Source organism: Marmota monax, unplaced genomic scaffold (genome assembly GCF_021218885.2).
Source record: "Marmota monax isolate L192 unplaced genomic scaffold, Marmota_monax_Labrador192_F-V1.1 WCK01_AAM20220418_F8-fsc00015, whole genome shotgun sequence".
Classification (NCBI taxonomy): Eukaryota; Metazoa; Chordata; class Mammalia; order Rodentia; family Sciuridae; genus Marmota; species Marmota monax.
The window spans coordinates 3,778,339-3,790,790 of NW_026692194.1; the positions used below are offsets into that span (position 1 = coordinate 3,778,339).

General features: G+C 38.4%; 1 long non-coding RNA gene across 1 annotated transcript; it reads left to right on the plus strand.

The window, feature by feature from the left end:
• The first annotated feature begins 989 nt into the window (after positions 1-989).
• LOC131423388 (uncharacterized) lies at positions 990-3,147 on the plus strand. The gene is made up of 2 exons (XR_009224876.1): positions 990-1,597; positions 1,948-3,147. It is a non-coding gene; the product is annotated as an uncharacterized LOC131423388 (long non-coding RNA).
• Positions 3,148-12,452: the final 9,305 nt, after the last annotated feature.

Consider the following 12,452-nt stretch of genomic DNA (forward strand, 5'->3'; position numbering starts at 1 on the left):
TTAGCTAATGAGTTAAATACTTGGGCAATAATCATGTGTAAATCTAATGTTTCATTTGATAATCATTTACCATCTAATCCTTTGTTGTCTTTTTGGTCTAAGCATCCTGTAGTTTTTCCTAAAATGACAAGAAAAACACCTATCATGAATGCTCCAAATATATTCACTGATGGGTCAAATAATGGTACAGCAGCAGTAGTTACCCCTGATCAAACTTTTACATTTTTAGTACCCAAACAATCAGCTCAAAAGGTAGAGCTTAATGCAGTTTTACAAGCTTTTGTGATGTTTAAAGATTCTGTATTTAATTTATTTTCTGATAGTCAGTATGTAGTTAATGCTATAGTATCTCTTGAAGATGCTGGTAGGATTTCCCCTTCTTCTACTGTTTTCTCTTTGTTTTCCACTATACAAAGTCTAATCTGGGACAGAAAAGATCCATTCTTTATAGGACATATTAGGGCACATACAGGATTGCCTGGAGCCCTTAGTTTAGGCAATGATTTAGCAGATAAAACTACACATGACATACATATTTTCTCTACATTTGAAGAAGCTACAAATTTTCATAAAAGGTTTCATGTTAATGCTAATACTTTACAAAAGCGTTTTAAAATAACTAAGGAACAAGCCAGACATATAATAAAACAATGTCAAAATTGTGTGACATTTTTACCACAAGTTAATCTTGGAGTCAATCCTAGAGGACTGATACCTAACCATATTTGGCAGATGGACGTCACACACTTGCCAGAATTTGGAAAATTAAAATATTTACATGTTACAGTTGATACTTCTTCTGGATTTTTGATGGGCTCCCTTCATGCCGGAGAAAAAACTAAAGATGTTATAGCTCATTGCTTACAAAATTTTGCCACTGTGGGCGTTCCTAAACAGTTAAAAACCGATAATGGTCCTGGCTATACCTCTACCTCTTTTAAACAATTTTGCTCATCATTTGGTATTACTCATATAACAGGAATCCCATACAATCCACAGGGACAAGGCATAGTTGAAAGAGCTCATCAAACTATTAAAACATACTTATTAAAGCAAAATGAGGGAATTGGAAGGGGGTATATATCCCCCAAAGATAAACTTAAAATAACGCTTTTTACTCTAAACTTTTTAAATTTGGATTCATCAGGACTTAGTGCTGCGGAAAGGCATATGTATCCAAAAAATGTACATAAGCCTAAAGTACTTTGGAAAGATATTCTAACAGGAAAATGGAAAGGTCCTGACCCAGTGATTGTCTGGAGTCGGGGGTCTGTTTGTGTTTTTCCACAGGGAGAACAGCAGCCAATTTGGATTCCAGAGAGATTAACTAAAACAGTTTCTACAGATCGAAAAGAAGATGATTTGACTCAAATCCATAACAGTTGATATCCAGAACTCCAGCTTGGCCATTCTTACATCTGCGACAGTGATTAACCAGGATGCTTTTTTCAATAGCTATTTTATTATTGCATTTTTCCACATCATAAGGTTCTATTTTTATTTTTTGAGCTCATACAAACCTAGGTTAATGTTTTTCTGATCAGTTTTATTTTTTGACTGTGGAGTTTTTAAACATTGCAATGGAGATTTCACCCAGGTAAAGCTACAAGGCCTTTACTATTTTCTTATGTGTTGTACGTTTGTGTACACTCTTGTGTTTTGTGTTGTATGTCTGTATGTGCGTATGTCCATATTTCTTATATGAGGAGCGCTCATGAAAAAATGGATCCGAATTGTTATTATTTTTTTATTCACGTGATTTAAATGGTTTAATTTAAATTATGTAAACAGCTGTTAAGGATTGTTTTTAAGGGTGGTTAACAGATCTGTTTGTTTACTAGTTTAAATTAGGTAAAAGGCTGTTAAGCATTGTTTTTAAAGTAGGTTAACAGATCTGTTTGTTTACTTTCACCTTTCCTTTTCATTATATTTAATAATTCTTTTCAGGATAATGTCTCTTTAGCATCATTGCCAGAATTCCTATCTCCATCCCAGTGCCAGTGAAGAACTCAACAAGTAATGCTCAATCAAAGAGTCAACTTACTTTGGGAGGAAACGGATTTTGGGAGGAAATGGACATATTGATAGATTCCTCTGCTTTGAACTGCTTGCAGAACTTGCCTGGACTATGTAACTATCGTTTGGTGCAGCGAATTGTGGTAATGGTGGCATATCTTTGCTGATGGTGTCACCAGTGATGCAATTTTTCCCAAGGAGCCGTCAATTGGCTTGGTGTCGTGGCATTTCTGTATCCTCCTCCCTTCTGCTAGTGATGGTCTAAAATTTGGGGGCCAATGGCTTATGCTGGACCGGTAGTCAGTGACGGGTGTGATCCAATTGCAGTGGTATCAACCTAAGACAGGAGGCTGACGCCTAAAGGTCAGTTTTCCGATGACGGGTAAGAACCATATGTTGAATTGGACAACCTACCAGGCACGGTCCATAAGCCACATTAACCTCACTCCCCCACTGGCACCAAGGCCAAATTTGGGGGCCAACAGAGGTGAGGCAAAGAACCTCACCCCCCCACTGGTGCATAGACCTATCCACAAGTATGGCTGTATGCTGGACCGGTAGTCAGTGACGGGTATGATTCAATTGCAGTGGTATCAACCTAAGACAGGAGGCTGACGCCTAAAGGTCAGTTTTCCGATGACGGGTAAGAACCATATGTTGAATTGGACAACCTACCAGGCACGGTCCTTAAGCCACATTGCTTGTTGTTTAATTAATCAGAAGGGGGGAGATGCTGGGAGCCATTAGCCAAGTAGGTATGACAATTTCCTTGCCAGCGTACCCCATGTTGCTGACATGTTGCAGTGACATTGAATGTACGTGACCTTGCTCAAGGACCAAGGCAGATTAGGGTGTTCCCGGTTTTAAGATAATCTTGTTTAGGGCATTCCCAGTTTAGGTTCCAGGTTTAAGGTTTAAGATTATTCCTGCTGGGAATAGGGCGTATCCTGCTGCCTGAGTTCCCCTTGAGTTCTCACGGGATTCAGACAATATATTTTGGAGATAGAAGCCCAGTGGAGGTGAATTTGGGAGAGAAGGTGGATTTGGGAAGAGAACGTGGATTTCCCCAGAACGTGATTGTAGACGGCTGGTGTGAGTTCGGGAATAAAGAGTTGCTGTTTGAATCTACAAGCTGTGTGGTGGCTCGTGACTGTGTGCCCAGCCAGACTGCGGCTTTTGTGCCCAGCCAGACTGCGGCACTCAACCATAATGTGATCGATTTTCTCCACTGCCACTGTGCACCTGGCCTGAGTCACCTCCAGCCCTTGCTGGGATTATTGCAGTGGTCTCCCACTGGTCTCTGAGCTTTGTGGCCTTCAGTCTATTCTCAACAGAGAAGCCAAAAAGACTGTTTTAATATGAAAGTTAAATTGAATTTCTTCTCTGTTCAAAAGCAAAGTTTAGAATAAATAAGGAAAATGGAAGCAGAAACCTTGCAACAGCTCCAGGCCCTCTGAGATCTCCTTCCACTTCCCTCCTGGCCCACTATGCTCCTTTCACTCTTGGTCACCTTGATGTTTCTGGGAAAAGTCAAGATGTTCCTGCTTTCTTGGGACTCTGTACCAGCTGTTACCTCTTCCTGAAATGCTTTTCTCCCAAATATTCACATCTTTTTCAACTCTTCTTTTAAAGTCACTTCTCAAGGTAGGCATGATGGCAGACTCTTGTAATTCCAAGGAGATTGAGGTAGGAAGGAAGATCACAAGTTCAAAACCAGCCTTGGCAATGTAGTGAGACCTTGTCTCAAAAAATAAAGAGGGCTGGGGAGCTACTGGTACAGTGCTCCTGGGTTCAATTCCTAGTACCTAAACAAATAACTAATTTCTCATCAAAGCCTACCGTTTAAGATCCCAGCCTGCACCTCCACATATGCTGGATCCATCTAACTTTGCCCTTATGTCCCTATAGCAGTTACTGCCTTCTAACACATTACCTAACTTCTTTACGCATGATGTTTATCATCTAAATGTCAGCTGGGGTGAGGATAGGGATGTTTTGCTTGCTATTATATGCTACGTGTCTACAACAGTACCTTGCCCAGTATGACGTGTGCCATGCAATAAATATTTGTGCAATGAATAAACTGAATGGTCATACTCTGGTTGCATTTCTTCAGCAAAAGAAACTATGATGTGTGGGGTGCAATGGTGCACATCTGCAAGCCTAGCAACTTGGGAAGCTGTGGCAGGAGAATGGCAAGTTCGATCTCAGCTTCAGCAATTTAGCAAGACACTGTCTCAAAATTAAAAAAAAAAAAAAAGAAAATCTTTTAAAGGATTGGGGATGTAGATCAGTGGTAAAGCACCTTTGAGTTCAATCCCCAGTACTAAAACAAAACAAAACAGGAAAAAAAAAAAACCCTACAATGTGAATTCCATTAGGCCATAAATTAAAAATAATTAAAACCTCTTTTAAATAGAGAATCCTGAGTGACACTTTTTCTTTCTACTTCTGTTTTGTTCTGTTTCTTGCTGTATTAGGATGGAACCCAGGGTCTCATGCATGCTAAGCAAGTGCTCTATTACTGGGCTACACCCCCAGCCCTGTTCCTTATTTTCTTATTACAGTGGTACTAGGCTGTTTTTGAATGGCTTCTTCTATGAATGATTTCATTGTTCTCTATGTTGCAATTCTTGGAACTCATATCAATTCAGCTGTTTCATTGATTTCACTTTGCACTTCCCTTAAAGTGAAAAGAAATGACTCAAAAGACATGACTCAATACAGGACAATTGGTGTGGGTTAAAGTCAGTTTAAGAATAATCTCCTGCTGCGCACAGTGGTGTACTCCTGTAATCCCAGCTACTCAGGAGGCTGGGGCTAGCCCCAGCAATTTATTTTATTTATTTATTTATTTATTTAAATTTAGTTGTAGATGGACACTGTATCTTTATTTTATTTATTTATTTTTATGTGGTGCTGAGGATCGAACCGAGTGCCTCACGCCTTCACAGCAAGCGCTCTACCACTGAGCTACAACCCCAGCCCCTAGCCCCAGCAATTTAGTGAGACCCTATCTCAAAGTAAAAAATAAAAGGGACTAGGGACAGTGATAAATAAATAAATAGTTCAGTGATAAATAGCCCTTGGGTTCAATCACTGGTACCAAACAAACAAACAAACACCAAAAAAAAAATGGCTGCGGATGTGGCTTAGTGGTACAGGGCTTGTCTAGCATGAGCAAGGGCCTCTGTTCAATTCCCAGCACCAAAGCAAAGAAAACCCTTTTTGTCTTCAATCGTCTGGATTCTTTTTTTTTTTTAAACAATCATTTTTTAATTTTCTTTCTTTTTTCTTTTTTAATGGACACCATATCTTTATTTTACATTTATGTGGTGCTGAGGATGGAACCCAGTGCCTCGTGCGTGCCAGGTGAGCCCTCTACCACTAAGCCACAACCCCACCCCAATCATCTGGATTCTACTCCATTTCATCCCCAAACCCTATAACTTTTGATGGTTTACTCACTATAATAAAATAATACCAGCTTAAAAAAAATTGTTTAATTTTGAGAATTCAACTTCATATATAACACTCCTAAATTAATGCTATTCAACAAAATTAATTGCACCAAGTGGTGTTGAGCAGTGTGGTCAGTTTCTGCACAGCAGTTCTACTGTGCTTCACACTGTGGTCTAGCTGATTTATTTGTTGTCATGCATTTCACAATTATTTAAGAAATACTTGTTGATTATTATATGTAGGAGATGTGAGGTTGGAAGACTTGATCATCAGCACTACAGGGCAAAATCATGTGTTTTATTTTATGCTGTAGTTGTAGCAGATGACCCAGTTACTGTTTCCTGATTTTCAAGTTTTTTTTTTTTATTTTATTGAGTATTGAACCCAGGGGCTCTTAACCACTGATCCACATCCCCAGCTCTTTTTTTTTTTTTTTAATTTTTTAATTTCCCTAAGTTGCTGAAGGCCTTGATAAATTGTTGAGGCTGGCCTTGAACTTTTGATCCTCCTCCCTCAGCCTTCTGAGCTTCTGGAATTATGGCATGTACCACCACACCACCATATAGAGCTTTCAAAGTTTTAAAGTAATTATATGCTGGTATCAGAACTATTGTGATATCTACTTCTGGAAGTTCTATGAGGCAGAAGTTGTGGTGGACTTGGAGCTAGCATACTTGAATTCCAGTTTTCTTACTGGCTCAATTTTTCACATATTTTACACCAAAAAAAAAAAAAAAGCTAGATGACATTTAGGATTCCTCCCAGTTCCCAAATCTTCATATAAATACATGTATCTATATGGGGGGGGGTAGTGGGGATTGAACTCAGTAGTGCTCTGCCACTGAGCTATATCTCCAGCCCTTTTAAGTTTTTAATAAAAAATAAACTTAGGGGCTGGGGTTGTGGCTCAGTGGTAGAACCCTTGCCTTGCATAAGTAAGGCACTGGGTTCCATCCTCAGCACCACATAAAATAAACAAGTAAAACAAAGGTATTGTGTCCATGCTCAACTAAAAAAATAAAAATAAAAATAAACTTAGCCAGAGACAACTTAGCGAGACCCTGTCTCAAAATAAAAACTTAAAAAGGCTGAGATATAACTCATTGGCAGAGCTCCCCTGCATTCAATCCCCAGTGCCAGGCAGGGGAAAAAAAAAAAGATAAATGAAAAGGAAATGGAATTTGACTGATAATATAAAATGATGGTACAATAAGTAGTGATGGGGAAAAAATAGGGGATGAAGGAGCATTTATGGCTGCTGACGTTTTGGGAGGCTGACACTGACAATTAAACGCACCATGTTTTCACGAATGGCAGTTTATTCTGTTGCAACAGCATTTGGCTATTTTTATTATAGAATTTTTCAAAAGTCTGGGAAAAGATATGACCATAAAAAAAATCTGAACTCTTAAAGGGTTAGGGATGTACCTCAGTGATAGAGTGCTTGCTTAGCATGTGATCCCAGTACCGCAAAATAATAATGATGATGATGATGATGATAAAAAAATTTTACTCAAAATGAATTCTCCAAGCCAAAAAAATTAACAATAAAACCTCACATATATATTTCCTTGTAGTATTTTGTATGCCTTGCATATTTTTAAAAACTATAATTTCATTTCATTTATTTATTTATTTTCCAGAGGAGGTTTTTCTTCAGTCCTTAAGGATCCTTCCTGGAGGTCATGGGGCAGCACCAGCTGGTCTAAATCCAGTGGGGGCTGGGTCCTTCCAGGCTTCATGACCTGGATTCCTGGCCACCTTGCTGGGAATGGCACCTCTCATGCAGAAATGCAGCCTCACACCAAGCTTGGAAAGTATGTAGTAAGAGTCTAAAACATTCACTGTGACCTCTTTTAAGTTGCAAATGAAGAACTTCTTCATGGCCTTGTCCTTGGGCACAGGCACAGGGTGCACTGCACTGGGCACAGCTTGTGCAGAGACTAGGATGGCTGCACATGGCCTTTGTGGGTTTTTTTGGTACCAGGGATACTGGGGATTGAACCCAGGGGCCCTTAACTCCTGAGCCACATCCCCAGCTACCCCCCACGAGATAAGGTCTCACTGAATTGCTTAGGGCTGAAACTGGCTTTGAACTTGAGATCTTTCTGTCTCAGCCTCTGAAGCCACTAGGATTATAGGTATGCTCCAATACAGCCCTTTTTAGAATTATTATTATTATTTTTTTCAACTTGGAAGTGAGAACCTGAAACTGCCTTGCTATGTACAATTGCATATGATGATTACATTAATTAAAGAGATTAAAACTAGGAATTATTGCATTGTGTATATTTCCAGAAAAAAATCACTCGGTTGCCTCTGGCTTTCATTGAGTAGATTCCAATCAATTAAGAGTCTGAAGCTAATTTTTAATAAGTGTGGCAATATAAGATGCCCTATTATCCATCATAAGAAAATATAAGTTAATGAATAATTTAGGTAAGGTATCTTTCCTTTGTTTCTGTGGGCTTTGGTGTCAAGCTAACTTGGCTTCAGATGACAGCTTGGACAATTTCTGCTTTATTTTCTGAACCTGCTATTGAGTAGTTTTTACTTTTTGATTTCCAGGACTATTGTTGGAATACTGTTTTTTGTTTGTTTTTGGCTTTCCCACCAGTTGTACTCTGTTGTTATTTCATGGTTATTGATCGCCTTCTCCCTGTAGCGTCTCTGTTTCCTACACAATGTTTTCCCCCATTTACTTGTCCTGGTCCACATCGTTAAAAACTTCATTGATATTAGAAACTTCCCTCTGTTGATCCTTAGGTATCTGCTCTTATTTGATTGGGCTTTTTGTTGTTGATTTATAGTTTTTTACAAAAATCCTTGATATGGATGTTTCTCAGCTGATTTACAAATCTTTTCCCCATTTTGTAGGTTACCTTCTCACTTTTTTTTTGTGGGACTGAGAATTGAACCCCGGACCTTGGGAATGCTAGGTAAGCACTGAGCTATATTCCTAGCCCACCTTTTATATTAGTGTCCTTTAATATACAAAATATGTTAATTTGAAGACTGGGGTTGTAGCTCAGTGGCAGAGCGCTTGCCGAGAACATATGAGGCACTGTGTTTGATCCTTAGCGCCGCATAAAAATAAACAAATAAAATAAATACATGCTGTCCATCTACAACTAAAAAAAAAAAAAAAAGATTTAAAAAAAAAGATATTCATTTTGATGAAGTTCAATTTACCTGTTTTTTCTCTGATTGTGGTTTTGGTGTTTCTAATAAATCTGTGCCTAATCCATGGTCATAAAAACTTCCTTCAATGTTTTCTTCCATGAGTGTTATATTTTTAGCTCTTATATTTTGGCCTTTGACCTATTTTGAGTTTATCTTTGTATATGGTGTGAATTGTGTCCACATTCTTTTACATGTGGACACAGAGTTGTCCTATCACCATGTGTTAAGAGATTATTCTTTCTTTATTAAATAGTCTTGGGACTATTTTTGGAAATCATTTGAAACCCCTGTTGAAAATCAATTGTATAGGTTTATTTCTAGAACGATTCTATTCCATCAATCTATATGTCTGTCTTTATTGCTGTCTTATTAGTTTTGTAGAAATTTTTGAAACCGGAAGTGTGAGCGATTCTGTATGAGTTTTTGTATTAGCTTTTCCATTTGTGCAAAAAAGATTAGTGAGATTTTGATAGGGATTGCATTGAATTCTAGATCACTTTTGGTAGTATTGCCATCTTAATACTGTTTTCCAGTCCATAAACATAGAATGTCTCTTCATTTACTCAGATCTCCTTTAATTTCAAAAATATTTTCTAGAAAAAGATATTTTGTAGTTTTCAGTCTATAAATCTTGTACTTTCTTGGTTAAATTTATTCCTAAGCATTTTATTTTATTTTTTTCTGATTCTATTGTAAATATAATTGTTTTCTTAATCTTGGGATTGTTCCTTGCTAGCTTAGGGAAATACAACTCACACTTTTATGTTAGTTTTCTGTTGCTAGGACAAAATATCTGAGAAAAACAGGTAGAAGAGGAAGAATTTATTTGGACTCACGGTTTCAGAAGTTTCTGTCCATGGTTGCCTGACTCCATTGCTTTGGGCATGAGGTGAAGCAGAGCATCATAGTTAGATATAGTAGAGGACATAGTAGAGGAAAGTTGCTCACCTCACCAGTCAGGAAGCAGAGCAGAGAGAGAAAGGCCAAGGACATGATATACCCTGTCAGAGCACACCCCCAGTGACCTAATTTCTCCAAGTAGCCTCCCCTTTTTAGTTTCCACCACATTCCAGGATTGCCATCAAATTATTAATTTCTTGATGAGGTCAGAGTCCTTATGATCCAATCACTTCCCAAAAGCTCCACCTGTGAACATTGTTGCCTTGGGCACCAAGTCTTCAACACATGAGCCTTTGGGGAACATTTAGATTCAAACTGTAACAATCTGTGTTGATCTTATGTCATGATATTTTGTTAAATTCATTTATTAGCTCTGTGTGTGTGTGTGTGTGTGTGTGTGTTAGGATTTTCTATATATCAGTTATGTCATCTGCAAAAAAGATAATTTTACCCCTTTATTGCCACATAAATGCTTTATGTTTCTGTTTCTTTGTCTTACCTAATTGCTCTGGCTAAAACTTCCAGTACCACATTGATTAGAACTGGTATAAGTGGGTATCCTTATTTGATTCCTCATCTTATAATACTCATTTGAAAATGTGGTGTGGGGAGGCTAAAAATCTGATTTGAAGCTTTGGGTGCACATGCAGATCCTGCCTGAGAGTCTGTATTAATCTAATTAGGCTGTTTACCTGGGAGCCTTCTTTTGGGTTTATGCCTTTAAAAAAAGAAAAAACTCCCTTTACTTTATATACTGTTGTTTTAATGGACAAAACTATTTGCTATCTTTCCCAGAAATGCTAGGACTGAAATTAATAGCATTTTACCACTTGTTATTCATTGTTCCTAACTCAAATACTAAGTTCCATTAATAAAATATACTTTTCACTTCTCAAGACCTTCGGGATTTGGAATAGCATAAATTTTCTCTTTAGCTCTTTACTGACCCAGCCACATTATGAGCATGTCCTGAGGCCCTGCCATGTGCAGCGGGCATGCTCTCTCCTAGAGACTCCAGAGCTACCCAGCCGTATAGAAAGAGTTCATCCTCATTAGCCAGCGGGAGCCCAGGATGGCTTCCATTCTCACTCATTATTTCTTGTGTTCCTTTGCTGTGTTCTTCACCACAAAATAAATTCTAGGGCTGGGATTGTGGCTCAGCGGGCGGGACCCGGGTTCAATCCTCAGCACCACATAAAAATAAAGGCATTGTGTTGTGTCCATCTACACCTAAGAAATAAATATTTTTTAAAAAATGAAATAAAAAATAAATTCTAATTACAGAACTGCTTGTTAATTGGCCTTGTATCACATCAGGAAAAAGTCCTTTACTGATCTAGTTTATGGAACGCTGAGGCACCTGGTATCCACTTACAGAATTTTTACAGCATTTTGTAGAGCTATATTCAGACCTTTCACTTGGACCTAGGGACCACTGGTTTCACTGGTCTTAGGGTACAGGCTCTGAATCCTGATTGCATTTGAGAATTATCTACAGATACAAAAGAAAGAAAGAAACAACAATGATCCTCAGCCCTCACTTCACACCAATTAATTCAGAATAACTGGGGATGGAGCGCAGATTATGGTATTTTTAAGCTCCCCTGGTGATTCTCAAGTGTGCCAGAATCAAGAGCCCTGATTTAGAAGAGGTTCTGGAGGGAAGCACTTGGCTGAAGCTTTTGTTTCCTCTCTGGAGCTTGTTAAGGTAGCACATCTCTAGGTAGGACAAAACAGCCAGAACCTAGGCTGCCTCACATCAACTCCAAGAACCTGAAAATGAAGAAACAAAATCTACTGATATTTTTCCTTCTGAGGAAATTGACATATGCTTATATTTTAAGGACTTACCTTTTGAATGTGGCAAAGAATGCTCAGGAATTATGCAGCAGCACTGGCTTTATGCTTACAACCTTGAGCAGATGTGTAATATTGCAGCCTCAGTTTCCTCATCTATAAAGAAAGGGGATAAAGGCGGTGCACACCTGTAATCCCAGTGGCTTGGAAGGCTGAGACAGAATAGCGAGTTTAAAGCCAGCCTCAGTAACAGAGAGGCACTAAGCAACTCAGTGACACCCTGTCTCTAAATAAAATACAAAATAGCGCTAGGGTTGTTGCTCAGTGGTCGAGTGCCCCTGAGTTCAATTCCTGGATTAAAAAAGAAAGAAAGAAAGAAAGAAAGGAGATAAAAAGATTATAGTGGTCAATAAATAATAATTGAGGCCTAGGAATAGAAGCTCAGTAGTAGAATACTGGTCTTGTATGCACGAAGCCCTGAGTTTGATCCCCAAGTTTGACATAAATAAATATGAAATAAATAAATAAATAGCAGCTCTTCTAGTTTTTAAATAATAAAAATAAATTAAGAGGCAAAATAACCCTCTCCCCAGTCTATACCCAAAGGATTTTAAAACAGCATACTACAGGGACACAGCCATATCAATGTTTATAGCATCAAAATTCACAATAGCTAAATTGTGGAACCAACCTAGAAGCCCTTCAATAGATGAATGGGTAAAAAAAGGTGGTATATATACACAATGGAATATTACTCAGCAATAAAAGAGAATAAAATCATGGCATTTGCAAGTAAATGGATGGAGTTAGAGAAGATAATGCTAAGTGAAGTTAGCCAATCCCAAAAAAACAAATGCCGAATGTTTTCTCCGATATAAGGAGGCTGATTCATAGTGGGGTTGGGAGGGGGAGCATGGGAGGAATAGACAAACTCTAGATAGGGCAGGAGGGTGGGAGGGGAAGGGAGGGGGCATGGGGTTATAAATGATGGTGGAATGTGATGATCATTATTATCCAAAGTACATGTATAAAGATACGAATTGGTGTGAATATACTTTGTATACAACCAGAGAAATGAAAAATTGTGCTCTGTG